The sequence below is a fragment of the Lipotes vexillifer genome, unplaced genomic scaffold (genome assembly GCF_000442215.2).
Source record: "Lipotes vexillifer unplaced genomic scaffold, Lipotes_vexillifer_v1.1 scaffold541, whole genome shotgun sequence".
Taxonomy (NCBI): Eukaryota; Metazoa; Chordata; class Mammalia; order Artiodactyla; family Lipotidae; genus Lipotes; species Lipotes vexillifer.
This window is the reverse complement of record NW_006771814.1, coordinates 210,696-225,009: the sequence shown is the minus strand read 5'-3', so window position 1 is coordinate 225,009 and position 14,314 is coordinate 210,696. Positions and strand designations below refer to the sequence as shown.

The 14,314-nt window shown below is 55.6% G+C and overlaps 1 protein-coding gene across 1 annotated transcript in view; it reads left to right on the top strand.

The window, feature by feature from the left end:
• Positions 1-14,314, top strand: part of ZNF385C (zinc finger protein 385C) — a 31,561-nt gene that overhangs the window by 414 nt on the left and 16,833 nt on the right. The window lies entirely within an intron of this gene.

The following is a 14,314-nucleotide window of genomic DNA, read 5'->3' as shown; positions in this document are numbered from 1 at the left end:
AGCCCTCTATGGGGTCTCTCAGGGCCTGTGGTCTGAGGCCTCCTCTGGATCTGGGGCTCTCCCTGTGGGGTCTTTTAAGACCAGGCCCCCTAAGCAGCATTTCTCCAGCCAGGAGCCCCCTGGCAGATAGTTTTCCAGATAAGGGCCTCACCTACGGGGCGTCCCGGGCTCCTGCTCTGGTCTCTGAAGGCCAGGGTCAGCGAAGTGCACGACATTCCGGCTAAGGGCTGAGAGGTGGTCAGGGGAAGAGGGGGGAGAAGCCCCTCTCCCTTTGGGCTCTGGACTCCTGGCCAGGATTTCGGCCTCTCCCTGGCTGGCATGACTCTGCCGAGGTTGGGCTGCAAGAGGGCCGCTGGCTGCAAGGCAGATTTCTGGGCGAAGTGGGTGAATGGACTCGTGAGTATGATTCCAGCTGACAGGCACATGGGAGTCATGGGAGAGACCAGGAGCAGCAGGCTGCTGGCCCGCAGGGGAAACAGGTTATGAACCAGGCCCAGCGTGAGAGGCAGGAAGGGCCGGAGCTTCTGCCTGGTTCCTGGGGGCGGCCACCAGAAGCATGCCCTGCACACATACCCTGCAGCCCAGGTTGGTAGCTTTGCCAGAGGGCTACACTCTGACCTCTTGAGGGCTGCCTGTTGTTTGGGTGAGTGTTTATGGGATGCCCTCTGTGTTCCCCACACTGTGCTGGGGCCTGGAGACGTTCCAGTCTTACTCCTCCCGCCGCGGCCCCCAAGACTGGAACTGTCTTTTAGGCTGAGACAGACACGAAATGAGCAGATGAGTGTTGTGGGTGCTACATGGGACATGACCCCAGGGGTACAAAGGAGAAAGGGCAATTCTACCTGGGGGTACCACGAAAGGCCTCCCGAAGGAGGGGGTTGCAGTGAGCTTCGGAAACGGGGGTGAGAGGAGAAGGGACCTCGCAGGCAGAGGTCACCGCATAAGCAAAGCAGGGAATGCTCTAATGGCTGGTATCATCTTCCCCACCTGAGCGCTTGGGTCTGGACCCCAGGATGTGACTCTGAATAGGGGCATATTCAACTGTATGGATGTTTCTGGAGTGTGTGTCTGTGAGTGTGTTCAAAAGTCATTCATTAATTCATCAAATACTTACAGACAGCTTACTATGTGCAAGCTGCTGATTGGGGGTATTCATATTTTTATTGTTTTTCTATCAAAGTAGAGTTGATTCACAATGTTGTGTTAGTTTCGGGGGTACAGCACAGTGATTCAGGTATATATACACATATCTATATGTGTTCTTTTTCAGATTCTTTTCCCTTTTAGGTTGTTACAAAATATTGAATATTGAGTATATTTCCCTGTGCTCTACAGTAGGACCTTGTAATATTTTTTCTTTTTTTGTATTTTTTCTTTATTGGGATATTACTGACATATAACAAATGTAAATTTAAGGGGTACAGTGTGATGATTTGATACATGTATATGTTGCGAAATGATTACCACAGTAAGGCTAGCTAACACCTCCATCCCCTCACATAATTCTGAGTGTATGTGTACAGATAACAGTTAAGATTTACTTTCTTAACAACTTTCAAGCGTATAAGGCAGTACTGCTAATTATAGCCACCATGCTGTGCATTAGATCCCTGGATCGTATTTATCTTACAGCTGGGACTTTGTACCCTTTTTTTTTTTTTAAAATTTATTTATTTAATTTTATTTATTTATTTTTGGCTGCTTTGGGTCTTTGTTGCTGCACACAGGCTTTCGCTAGTTCTGGCGAGCGGGGGCTACTCTTCGTTGTGGTGCACAGGCTTCTCATTGCAGTGGCTTCTCTTGTTGCAGAGCACGGGCTCTAGGCATGCGGGCTTCCATAGTTGTGGCACGTGGGCTCAGTAGTTGTGGCTCATGGGCTCTAGAGTGCAGGCTCAGTAGTTGTGGCACGTGGGCTTAGTTGCTCCGCGGCATGTGGGATCTTCCCGGACCAGGGCATGAGCCTGTGTCCCCTGCGTTGGCAGGTGGATTCTTAACCACTGCGCCACCAGGGAAGCCCCGGACTTTGTACCCTTTGACCGACATGTCCCCATTTGCCCCACCACCAGCCCCTGGCAACCACCATTCTACTCTCTTCTATGTCTATGAGTTCAGCTTTTTTAGATTCTGCATGTAAGTGAGAACATACAGCATTTGTCTGGGAATTTGTGTTTTTAAAAGGCAACAGAGCTGCCTGTTAGGAAAGAACTGTCTAGATAACTACATGCAGACAAGTTTGTCCAAGATAACAGCAGGCTTCATAGATGTGGGGATGGGCTCCTTTGAGAAGTGGGAGGGAGAGGTGAATTGACAGAAGTCAGGGAACGCTTCAGAGAAGTGACACTGAAGGTGGATCTTGTTGGATCTTGTCTCCCAGGCAGGGAGACAGCTAGAGCAGCTAGAGCAGTGGTCCCCAACCTTTTTGGCACCAGGGACTGGTTTCGTGGAAGACAATTTTTCCACAGACTGGGGGGCTGGGGGAATGGTTTTGGGATGATTCAAGTGCGTTACATTTATTGTGCACTTTATTTCTGTTATTATTACATTGCGATATATAATGAAATAATTATACAACTCACCATAATGCAGAATCAGTGGGAGCCCTGAGCTTGTTTTCACTTGCCACTCACTGATAGGGTTTTTTAAAAAAATTTATTTATTTTGGCTGTGTTGGGTCTTTGTTGCTGTGTGCGGGCTTTCTCTAGTTGCGGCGAGCGGGGGCTACTCATCGTTGCGGCGTGTGGGCCTCTCATTGTTGTGGCTTCTCTTGCTGCGGAGCACAGGCTCTAGGCGCACAGGCTTCAGTAGTTGTGGCATGTGGGCTAAGTAGTTGTGGCTTGTGGGCTCTAGAGCTCAGGCTCAGTAGTTGTGGTGCACGGGCTTAGTTGCTCTGTGGCATGTGGGATCTTCCCAGGCCAGGGCTCGAACCTGTGTCCCTTGCATTGGCAGGCAGATTCTTAACTGCTGCGCCACTAGGGAAGCCCACTGATAAGATTTTGATAGGAGTCTGCAGGCAATTGATTTATTGTGGTCTCTGTGCAGTCAAACCTCTCTGTTAATGACGATCTGTATTTGCAGCCGCTCCCCAGCGCTAGCATCACCGCCTCAGCTCCACCTCAGATCATCAGGCATTAGATTCTCATAAGGAGCCCACAGCCTAGATTCCTCACTCACACTTCACAGTAGGCTTCGCGCTCCTATGAGAATCTAATGCGCCGCCGCTGATCTGACAGGAGGAGGAGCTCAGGTGGTAATGCGAGCGATGGGGAGCGGCTGTAAATACAGGTGAAGCTTCGTTCACTAGCCCACCGCTCACCTCCTGCTGTGCGGCCTGGTTCCTAACAGGCCACGGACCAATATCAGTCTGCGGCCCGGGGGTTGGGGACCCCTGAGCTAGAGCAAATGCACCCAGGCCTGAGGCCATGGCTTTGCAGGAACAGCAGGCGGTGCTGGGCTGGGCCAGTGGCTGGCGTGGCAGGAGGTGAGCAGGGGCTGCCTGTTAAGTCCTCAAAGCCAGGCTGGGCATCTGGCCTTTGTCCTGAAGGTGACAGGCATCACTGAAGTGTTTTGAGCGGAGTAGTTAGTGTTTTTAGAGGTCTCTGGTGAGGGGGAAGGGTGAGTCTCGCGGGTACATGAGAAGGAAGGGGGTAGGATGGTGGAACCAGATTCCGGGGTCTTTTCTGCAGGACTTGGTGACTGACGGGATGTGGGGCCAAGGGGAAGGGAGGTGCCAAGGATGACTCTGGCTTAGGGGATGCTGTGATGGACAGTTCCGTTATCGGAAAGAGGGCGCTGAGAGGGAGGCAAGGGTGGGTGGGGAAGGCCATTCCTGTGACCAGAGGACTTGGTCCCACCCCTGCTCCCCTCTAACTCTGGCTTTTCAGGCCTTCCTTCCGGGCAGTGGTCCTTCCTTCTCTCCCCCACCCACCATCCCAGTGTGGAGAGAGCAGGTGGGGTGTGAGGAAAAGGACCGCAGCACCAGACACTGGTGGCCACAGACAGGCTGCCCAGAGGGATGGGGTCCCCCTTCACTTGGCTTCCCTTTTCTCACAGTCCTTATCCCCCGAGTACAGGGTAGGTTTGGGGGGTCACCAGGAGACACGATGCCTGGTACCCGCCCCCCCCGAGATTGTTAAACAACACCTCATAAGTCATTGGCCCTCCAGTCACCTGTCCTGCATCACCAGCCTTCCAACCCTGCGCTGGCCCAGGGCAGGATGCCAGGATTCTGTACTGAGCAGTGCTGGGCATTCACAATCTGCAGGGAAAGACAGCCTCGGGGCCAGACCTTCCCCACCGCCATGCTAAGAGGAGTGAGTGGCACTGTGGGAGCATGGTGGGCCGGGGGGTGATGGCTGTGACTAGGGAGAGGATGTTGCATCCTCAGATTTCTGGGAGCCCTGGAATCCCGGGGCTCCAGCGGAGAACCTTTGTTCCATTGGCCTGGTTATCTTTTTTTTTTTTTTTTTTGGCCACACCAAGAGGCACGTGGGATCATAGTTCCCTGACCAGGGATCAAACCCACGCCCCCTGCGTTGGAAGCGTGGAGTCTTAACCACTGGACCGCCAGGGAAGCCCCTTGGCCTGGTCACCTTTGACTCTACCTCAGGTCATGACGCCCCAGCAAACCACCCCCTCCATGGACTCTCCCGTCTCCTTGGCCCTCTGGGAGTTGGGGGTGGGAGAGGCAGCCCAACGCTAGCAACTTTCCCCAGGAGTGAGGGGATGGGGACCTCAGTCGTGCGGAAGTCCTCTCCAGGAGGCTGGACCAGAGCAGAGAGCCCTGAGGGCACGGCTGACTGGGGCACCCTCCGGAAATGGAGAGAGTCACGTCTACTTTCAGGAGGCTTGAGGCAAAGTGTGAGGAGCCCTTAACGCATGGCTTTGTTCCTGGACACCTGAGATCTCAGTCCTGTGGCAGCCAGGAGGGCCGCCTGTTCCCTGGGAGGGCGCTGAAGTGGTGGGGGTGATGGCCCAGTCATGCCCCTTCGAGGCCCCCTTTCTGGGAGGCCTCCTGGAGCTGTCACTCTGATTAGGGGTCTGGGGGGCTGGCGCCTTCCACAGTGACAGGCCGTCACGGGCAGTGAGGCGGGATCCTGTCTGGAGGATCCTGTCCCTGAGGCCGTCTGTGGGAGGGAGATATGGGGGGGCGGCTGTCCCCTCTCTCAGCTTCCTCACCAATGCCTGTGTCAGAGGCCTCCTTACTCAGCCTCACCCAGCTGCCCACCATGAGTCAGCCTGGAACACCTAGGAAGGGGAAACAGCACAGGATGGGCAAACAGCAGGAACCGGACCCTCCTCCAGGTCATTCCCCCACCTGCCCTCCTCCCCATCTGTCTCCCGCACAGCAGACCCTTTCATCCTTCAGGAATGAGACATCTTTCACCCTTCCTGCCCCCCATGGGAGGTGTGGGCACCAGGAACCTCCGCCTCAATGTGGCTGAACTCAATGACCCTATTGACCATCACACACACACACACACACACACACACACACATGTGCGTGCGCGTACCCCTCAACAATTTTAGGTAGTTCTTGAACATCTGCAGAGAGAAAGGTTTGCTGCCTCAACCCTCCTACCTCCAATCTCTAGTGTGGATGTTGGGCCAGCACCGGGCTTGAGGGACAGACACCTGGACCTGGACCTTGGGGAAAGAGCTGTGACCTATCCCCAGGGCCAATGAGCATGTGCTTAGGAGATGAACTGTTTGCAAAGCACTTCCACAAGAGCACGGCATTCCCTCCTCACCCAGCCATCCCCGGGCGTAGCTGACTGGCATTCAGCCCTCACTTTAGAACCTGAGATACTAGAACTCAGAGAGTGTAAGCAACAGGCCTAAGGCCACAGCGAGGTTCAGGTCCCAGCATCTCTGACTCTAAATCCTGTCTCTCACGTGCCTTCCCCACCTTGCTGCTGAGGAGAGCAGCATACATTAAGAGAGATAGAGCCTTAATGTTTCAGGAATGGGGAGGAGAGATGGCCCAGCGCAGGCAGACCAGCTCCCATGACAGGCAGTTCAAGTGCTCAGAACCCATGCCTTAACTGAACCCTTAACTGAACAGAACCCATGTCCTCAACTGAAAAATGGGGAGATGCCAGCCATCTCCCGCTCTGCTTAGGCTGGCTAGGGACAGGGAGGGGAGCCTTCTAAATCCAACTGGTTCCTCCCCCTGTCTCTTGGCAGGACTGACCCAGCTGCCCAATTTAGGGCGCATCCCCTGTTCCCACCATTGCAACATGACACCAGAGGGGAGAGAAGGAGACTTCAAAAATGACTTAAGCTCTGGCTTACCGAAATGGCCAGACGGGACTTGGATGGGGAGCACAGGGTAGACACTAAGGGGGACAAGAAAGCGGAGACGGAGTCAGACTATATTGGATTTCAGGGCAAAGACGGCTGCAGCTGTACCAGACACCCCTGTGCCTTTGGGGACGGGAAGGCATCAGAGTGGCAGATGGAGGCTGTCCCCTGCCCTGCGCCCTCAGACCCCTCCTAGATCCCGTTCTAATCAGTCCCTCCATCTCCTCTACCTAGTCTTTGACTGCAGAAGCCTCTGGCTGCATTCTGAGCCCCAGAGATCAAAGGCCTTGAGCTTGGGTCACACCTGAGTCACTGGCTTGATGAGCTCCTCTCCCTCCACTCCCCGCAGATGGATTAATTTCAGTCCCATCAGGACGCCCCGGAAGCCCTCCAGCCTGTCCCCCCATGGCTTCAGGATCTCCCTGGGTTTCCAGTTCCTCCTCAGTACCCCTCCCAACCCATCCCGAGGCCTCTGGATGCCTGGTTCACCTTGGCTCCCCCAAGGCCACTAAGAAGTTCGTGGGGTCTAACCAGTGCCTCCTGCGGTTCTCCTTAAGTGGCAGGTGATGGCGGTGCCCTCACTCTCCCTGGACAGCACCCCCTCACAGATGTGAACCTGACCATCAGCACCTCCCCCCAGGGGCCACCAGGAAAGGCAAAGCTGTCTGGGTGGAAATTAGGGGGCTTAGCTCAGATCCCTGCCCCCGCCAGAAGACAAAGTTTCCGTCTGTGTCTCTGGGTGGGTTAATTAGCTCTGGGCTTGAGTTTCCTTCCTCTGCCCACACCAGCAAGTCCTTCCCCCCACAGAGCCTCTTCCTAACAAACCTGTTTTCAGAGGCTGCTGCCGCCACCCCCTCCCCAGACCTTCTTTGCAGCTTGAGAACTGGCTGCTCCAGAGATTACAGGTTATTGTCTGGTGGAGACAGGATGCTGAGGGGGTGGGGGGCTAGCGCTGGGACCTGGGCTTGGAATGCGAGACTGGATCCAGCTGTGGTTTGGCTGTCTCCTCTCCCGCATTCCAGCCCCCTCCCGGCCCCAGGTGCTCAGGTGAGTTAGGAGCCTGCAGGTTTCAGGAAGAGGAGGGGGAGGAAGAAGGCAAATCAGGAGAGAAAAGATGGGTGGGAGGGAAGGGTGCGGGCAGACGAGGGGAGTCGGAAGTTCTAGGTGATCAGATGAACACCCCTTCCCCGCTTCCTGGCATTGCCCAGGTAGCAGGTCCGGCAGTCCAGGTACTGAACTGCAAGCCACCTGCGCTCCCTTCCCCCTCTCTGAGCCTCGGTTTCCCCTGCAGCAAAAGGAGGTAAATAAAAGGGGATGGGGGCAGAGGATAAGTAAGGCTAGAGAGGAGAACGGGGCCCCTGCGGCAGCAAGCCCTGAGGCAGGGCTTCAAAGTTCAGAAGAATTTTCTGGCAGGCAGAGAAGGGGCTGGAAGCACCTCCTGTCCTGGAGGCCTCTGTGGGCAGGGTCAACTCTTCGCTCCAGTATAAGAGGCACTAGGCCGCCTGACACCCTCCCCCTGTCCCCATACCTTTGGGGAAGATGTACCCTGTTCCTTCTACCGGTGGTTGGGATGGGGAAACCAGGGAACAGGCAGCGCCTTCCTGGAGAGATGAGACAGGGCCCAGTAACCGTGGCTTCCCAGCAGAAGCAGGAGCCCCTCCCTCGCACCCTCCCCTCCTGTCCCTCCACTCCCCCACCCCTTCCCTCTGTCACTCTCTGGCTGGGTTTCATTTGCTTCTCACTCTGCGCTCAGCGGTTCCTCCAAAGGCAGAGAATGCTCTTGGGTGAGTGCTGAGGACTGGGTGAGTGCTGAGGACGCCTGAGCTAGGGTGTGGGGCGGGGGCTTCGAGCCGAGGGTGGGCCTCTCCCCTCTCCCCTGCCCTATCCTTTTCCTCCTGTTGTCGGCCCCCCCAGAGTCGTCTGTTTAGAGGCTCCAGTAGCCAGCTGACTCTTGGTACCTTTTCCCAAGTTCAAGGATGGGCAGGGGGAGCCTCCACTCTGGCCAGGAGCAAAGGTGGGGCAGGGGTGGCAGGAATGGTCGGGAATCTGGAGGTCCAGCCTGCAAGAATGAGGCTGCTGCACTCTGGGGCAGGTGTGCATCATCCGAGGAGCCCGCTACAAAGGTTCCTTGTATCAAATCATACCTTCAACTTCCTCTAAGGGGCTGCCTGGAGGAGCAGGGGTCGGGGGTTAGAGGCAGTTGTTAATGCAGCAGAGAAGGAGAGAGCCAGGCGCCCGCTGAGGTCCAGCCACCACGCTGGGATCAACATCAATGCCCCCCGTGCTTTGTTCGTGGTCTCCTGGTTCACCTCCCCACACAGGGCTTGCCTGGTCCTTTTTGAGGGAAACAGCCGTTACCCTTTAAGAATTTGGGGGATCCCCTTCCACAAGGGCAAGGGCTGGAGGCCGTGGGGCTGGGAGCAGAGTTCCTCTTGTGACTGGGCTCGAGGGTCTTCCTCAGGTGCAAGGAGGGTGGGAGTCTGGAACATCAATGCCTCCACAGTGCTGGCCAGCCCAGGGTGGGTTGGGGGCGCTGGAGGATGTGGGGAGGAATCCTAATTCTAGCAGGGAGTGAGCAAGCTGGGGTCTTGGTTCAACCTCTCATTCCCTGCCTTTGGCTCTCTCTCCCTCCTAGACTCCCTTTCTTCACAGTTTTGGTTTTATCTGCAACAGAAACGGCAACTTTACTATTTGAGGTGTGTGTGTGTGTGTGTGTGTGTGTGTGTGTGTGTGTGTGTGCGTGTGCATGCGCGTGTGCATGCCTGCCTTGGGGAGGACCCTACCATCTGCCCCTATGACTCGAGGCAGGGTTGGGAGGGGGACTCTGGGTTTGGCTACATGAGCTTGTGTGTATGTCAGATGCATTTAATTTTGTAAGGGGTGTGTGTGTTTCTGTATATGGATCTTTGTGTACGTGCACCTCTCTTTGTGATGTTGTGTGCCACTGCATGCCTGTTGTTCTGTATTGTCTATGTGTGTCTGTAGGGGTCTGCGTGTCCTCGTGTGTCTGTCCCTCTGGGTGTATATGATCTGAGTGTGTCTTTGTTGCTCTAGCCTGTGTGTTCATGCATGCTCATGCGTGGCCTCTGTGCCCGCCCCTTGGCCAGCAGGTCTATCTGTCTGTCTCTGCGTGGGTACCACCTCCGTATGTACACACATCAGTGTGCACAGACGGTCTCACCATGGGGAGATGTGTGTGAGTGTGTGCCTTGGTGTCTGTCCCTGTCACTATCTGTGTGGATGCCTGTGGACCTCAGGGTGTGTGTCCCTGTGCTCTTTCATGTGTATATTTCCCAGTGATGGCAAAATAGCGGGACATAATTTCTCCAGATTCTCTCCCTTGGATGGCAGGCAGGGTGATGTTATTTCATGAGACACCTGCTCTGCACCCCTGCCCTAGGCTCTGTTGGACCCCTGGGGGTGGCCTTTTCTCCGTCACTTCGTCTGGTTTATTCCTGTTTGATCAGAGTAACAGCCCACCCTCTTGAGGCAGCCATCCAATGAGCCCTGGGTCCCGGCTGTGGACCCCTGGCCAGGGGTGGGGAGGGACTGCTCTGAGACACTTAGCCAGGGTGGCTGTTCTGTTGCAAGATGCTACCCGAGAAGAACCCCCAACACACACCTGACCGTTTTGGGGGTGCAGAATTCTAGACCCGTCAGGCTGTGTGGTGCCATCTTGGGACAGGGGTGGGGGCTGCAGTGTCTCCCTTCATCTGAGCATACCTACAAGCCAAGTGGCCACATATGTGTGTGCATGTGCCATGACTCGTGCGTCATCCCAGTGGCCCTGGGGGCCAGGGCTCACAGTGAATGTCAGAGGCAGGTGGTGGGCGGCTCAGAGCAGCGCTGTGTGAAGGGGGCTGCGGGGAGCTCCCAGCAACCACTGGAGAGGCCCTGACCTCAACGTGTGCCTTAGGCCTTGAGTGCGAGAAGAGTGTGCCCAGTTGTGCGGGGGCTGGAAGGCATTTCCGGGTGACTTTGTGCTGACCAGAAGGGGAGACTGGGTCACCAAGTGCCCTGCACCCCCTGTGCAAACAGCCTCCACACCCAGCATCTCATTTGGTCCTCAGACCCATTCCTGTCCTGCCCCTCCTCCTTACCCAGCTGTAATTCCCACTTCACAGGTGAGGAAACTGAGGCTAAGTGCTGGGCTGCCAAGGCCTCAGAGTTTGATGTCATTACTGGAGCTCCACTGCAGGCCTCTAGGTCTAGGAGGGTGGGGTACCACCCACATTCCTCCTGCAGGGAAACCCACACAGGGGTGAGGGTCTCCTGGGCATCTGAAAGTTCTAGGAAGAGATCACTCCTCCCACCCACCCCATTTGTCATCCCTGTTACAAATAACTCATTAGATTCAACCACTGATTTCCTGGGAATTCCCTGGTGGTCCAGCAGTTAAGACTCTGCGCTCTCACTGCTGAGGGCCCAGGTTCAATCCCTGGTCGGGGAACTAAGATCCCACATGATTTTCTAGCTCACCCACCTCCTGAGGTTCCCCACAAGGCCGGAAGGTCAAAATCCCCAGCATTCACTGTAGAGCTTCCATACCTCTGTTCTACCTTGCGCTTTGAGAACCTGCACTCGACTTTGAACTTCACGATGGTTCCCAATGGCTCTGCCATTCCCACTGCTGAAATGCCCTTTGCCTGGTAAAATCTCACTGACCCTTTTGTGAAACCTAATTGCCTCTCCAGGCTGATGACCTTCAGCTGCCCGCCTGCTCCTCTGTGGTCGCAAAGCATTTTGTTCATCACTCTCGCTCGGGGCACTTGCCAGAGTGTTGCCTCCCTAGCGCTCCGCCTGTTTGGCTCTCACCAGTCAGCTCTCACCTGTGAGCTCCTCTAGGAACCCACGGATACCTGTGGTGAATGAATGACCACTGTCCCTCCCGCTGGCGGGGAGCATCCTTCCTGCGGTCTAACCTGAGTTGCTCCTGCTGCAGCGTACGCGGTGGGGAGGGTGAGAGCGACGCCGGGCTAAGGGTGCGCCGGGCCAGAGGGGCGGCAGGTGGGCGCGGCCGGCCGACCCCGGGGGCGCCACCGCCCTGCCCGCGACCCCGGCCCGCGCCGCCGCTGGCGCCTCTTCGCCCCGGTTACCGCTAGTGGCTGCTGTCGCTCAGTGGAGCCCAAGGAGACCGCGGCCAGAGCGTCCACCGCGCAAGATGGTGGCTCCCGAGACTCAGTGAGTGCGTGCGTGCGGGGGCCGGGGAGGGGAGGGGGCCGGGCGGGGCGCCCCCCCCAGGAACCTCCAGGCAGGGGGCGGCCACGGGGGCTGGGGGTCCTGCGGGAGAGGCGGCACGGCGCTGCCGGCACCCATCGGAGAGCTCCTGCACCACGCGCCCCCCAGAGGAAGTTCCCCAGCCCTCCGCCTCCAGGCCCCGGGAGGATGGGCAGGGGTGTGCAGGGAGCCCCTACCTCACCGGGCTGCCAGGGGACGGGGCTCCTGCCCCTACTCTGCCGGGAGCGTGGACTCCTCTTGGTGGGGTCCCGAAAGTAGGAGACCAAAAGAAGCCTGTGGAGGGGACTGGCGACCCCCATCCTGGGGGCATATAGACGCTGTTTGAGGCTTACGTGCTGGGGTGGAGTGGGGACCACCGGCCAACACACATCGCCCCAGGGGACCCTCAAGAGTCACGTCTTACATCCCGCCGCACCCAGCCCGGTTCCCTCAGGTTGAGGTAGAAGAATGTCAGTGGCTTTTACCTGGTCTTTTAGAGCAGCGCTGTTCAATAGAACTTTCTGGGATGATGTATATGCTCTCTATCTGGGCCACATCTAGTACAACAGCCACCAGCCACACGTGGTTACTGAGAACTTGAAGTGTGGCTCGTGTGGCTGAGGAACTGAATTTTTAAAAATTTATAAAATTCTGGGGAATTCCAAGGCGGTCCAGTGGTTAGGACTCTGCGCTTCCACTGCCGAGGGCATGGGTTCGATCCCTGGTCGGGGAACTAAGATCCCTGCAAGCCACATGGTACGACCATAAAAAAAATAAATAAAAAAAATAAAATTCTGATTAATTTTAAACAGCCACATGTGGCTGGTGGCTACCCTATTGGACAGTACAGTTTCAGAATCTCCATCTTCCCAGGCCTCCTCCCTCCCTACTCTTTTGTTCTTTTCTCAGAAACCCAGAAGGGTGTCACCTTGACTTTGCACCTCCTCTCCATTCTAAGACCCTTTGGGCGGTGGGCTAGACAAAGTCACAGAATCATGGGACCTTAGGAGGAAAGGATGTCAAAGGCAGCTGTTTTAGCCACCCGAAAGGTGCCCAGGGGCCCACTCCATTGCTGTCTCTGCCTGAGACCTTGTGCTTCCTGACTCATTTACTCCTCAAATTTTGTGGAGCACCTGCTGGGGGCCAGCCATGGTTCCCTTCTCTGAAGTCCAGAGAGGAACAAGTAAATTACCTTACCTGCCCTCAGGGAATTTTCCAGGGGAGGAGGGCGGACAGCAAGAGCGCAAGCAATACACAGAAATAAGCAGATCTGTAAACTTTGGGGAGTGCGCTGGAGGGAACAAACAGGGGGCAGTGACAGAAAATAAGGGGACTTGCTGGGGAAGGATAATTAGAGAAGCCTCCCCTGAAGAGGTCATTATGCTAAGACCACAGGGAAAGTGGATTAGGCAAAGTGTTGGGAGGGAGGGTGGGAACATTCTGGAAGAAGTCGCAGCATGTGCAAAGGTTCTGGGGATGGGACTCTGGCACTCTGGAGGAACTGAGAGAAGGCCAGTGTAGCTGGAAGGAGAGGGAGCCACAAGTGGCTCCCGGAGAGGTCAGCAGTGCCTGGGCATTTGGTAGATCTTGAAAGGGATTCTGGTGCTGGCCTCAGAGCAATGGGCAGTCATGGAGGGATTTTAAGCTGTATGTTTTAAAAAGCCCCCTCTGGCTACTGAGAGTCTCTGACCCCAGACAGGGGTAAGAGTGGAGACCCAGAGTGCCATCGGGAAGCAACTGCCGTAGTCCAAGCAAGAGATGATGGTGGCCTGGACAAGGATGGTGGCAGTGGCATGGAGAGAAGGGATGAGTTAGAGGTAGATCGTAGAGGTGGAATCAACAGGACCTGTGTACAGACCAGGTCCTGATGCGGAAGAGAGTGGGGGTTGGATGGGCAGTTTTCCAGCCGGAGCAGCTGGGTGGGAGAAAGGGCCGTTTTCCTGAGCGGAGCAGCCTGGGAGAGGAGCATATTTTGTAGGGACAGATACAGGAGCGATCTGTGGTGTCCTGGAAGGCAAGAGAAAAGTGTGTTTCAGGAGGGTGTGATGAGCCGTACCAACTGCCACTCAGAGTCCAGGGGAAGAGGACCAGCAAGGTTCACCCACTTCTGGCAACTGAATGGGCTGCCCGTGGAATTCTATTCATCTGCCCTTACTCTACCTACCTACTAAGCGCCAGGTTCCACACAGGGTGCTGGGTATAATATCAGGTGGGCAAGACAGTCACTGCTTTCTCAGAGTTTAGAATCAGCTAAACCAACAGCCTCAGAAACAGGAAGTTGTTGGGACTTCCCTGGCGGTCCAGTGGTCGGGACTTTGCCTTCCAATTCCGCGGGTGCAGGTTCGATCCCTGGTCAGGGGAGCTGGGATCCCGCATGCCTCCCGGCCAAAAAACCGAAACAGAAGCAATATTGTAACGAGTTCAGTGAAGACTTTGAAAATAGTCCACATCAAAAAAAATCTTAAAGAAAAAAAAAAGGAACAGGAAGTTGTTTCATATAGCCAAAATAATCCTTTCGTTCTTTTAAACAACCAGCTTTTGCTGAGAGCCATCTGCATGCCCAGTCCTGTACAGGGACTTAGAGGTACAAAAATGAACAAATGTGATCTTGACCTTCCAGGAACCAAGTACAGAGATATGTAGAGCATCCCTGCGTTCACCGTATTGTGTTACAAAGACTCATACACGGGGAATTATGGGAGAATAGAGGACAGGTACCAGCCCAGGTTGGGGGGGATCAGGGTGGCTGAGGGGATGCCTGAGCTGCTCCCCAGGAATGAATGGGAAATAGCCAGGG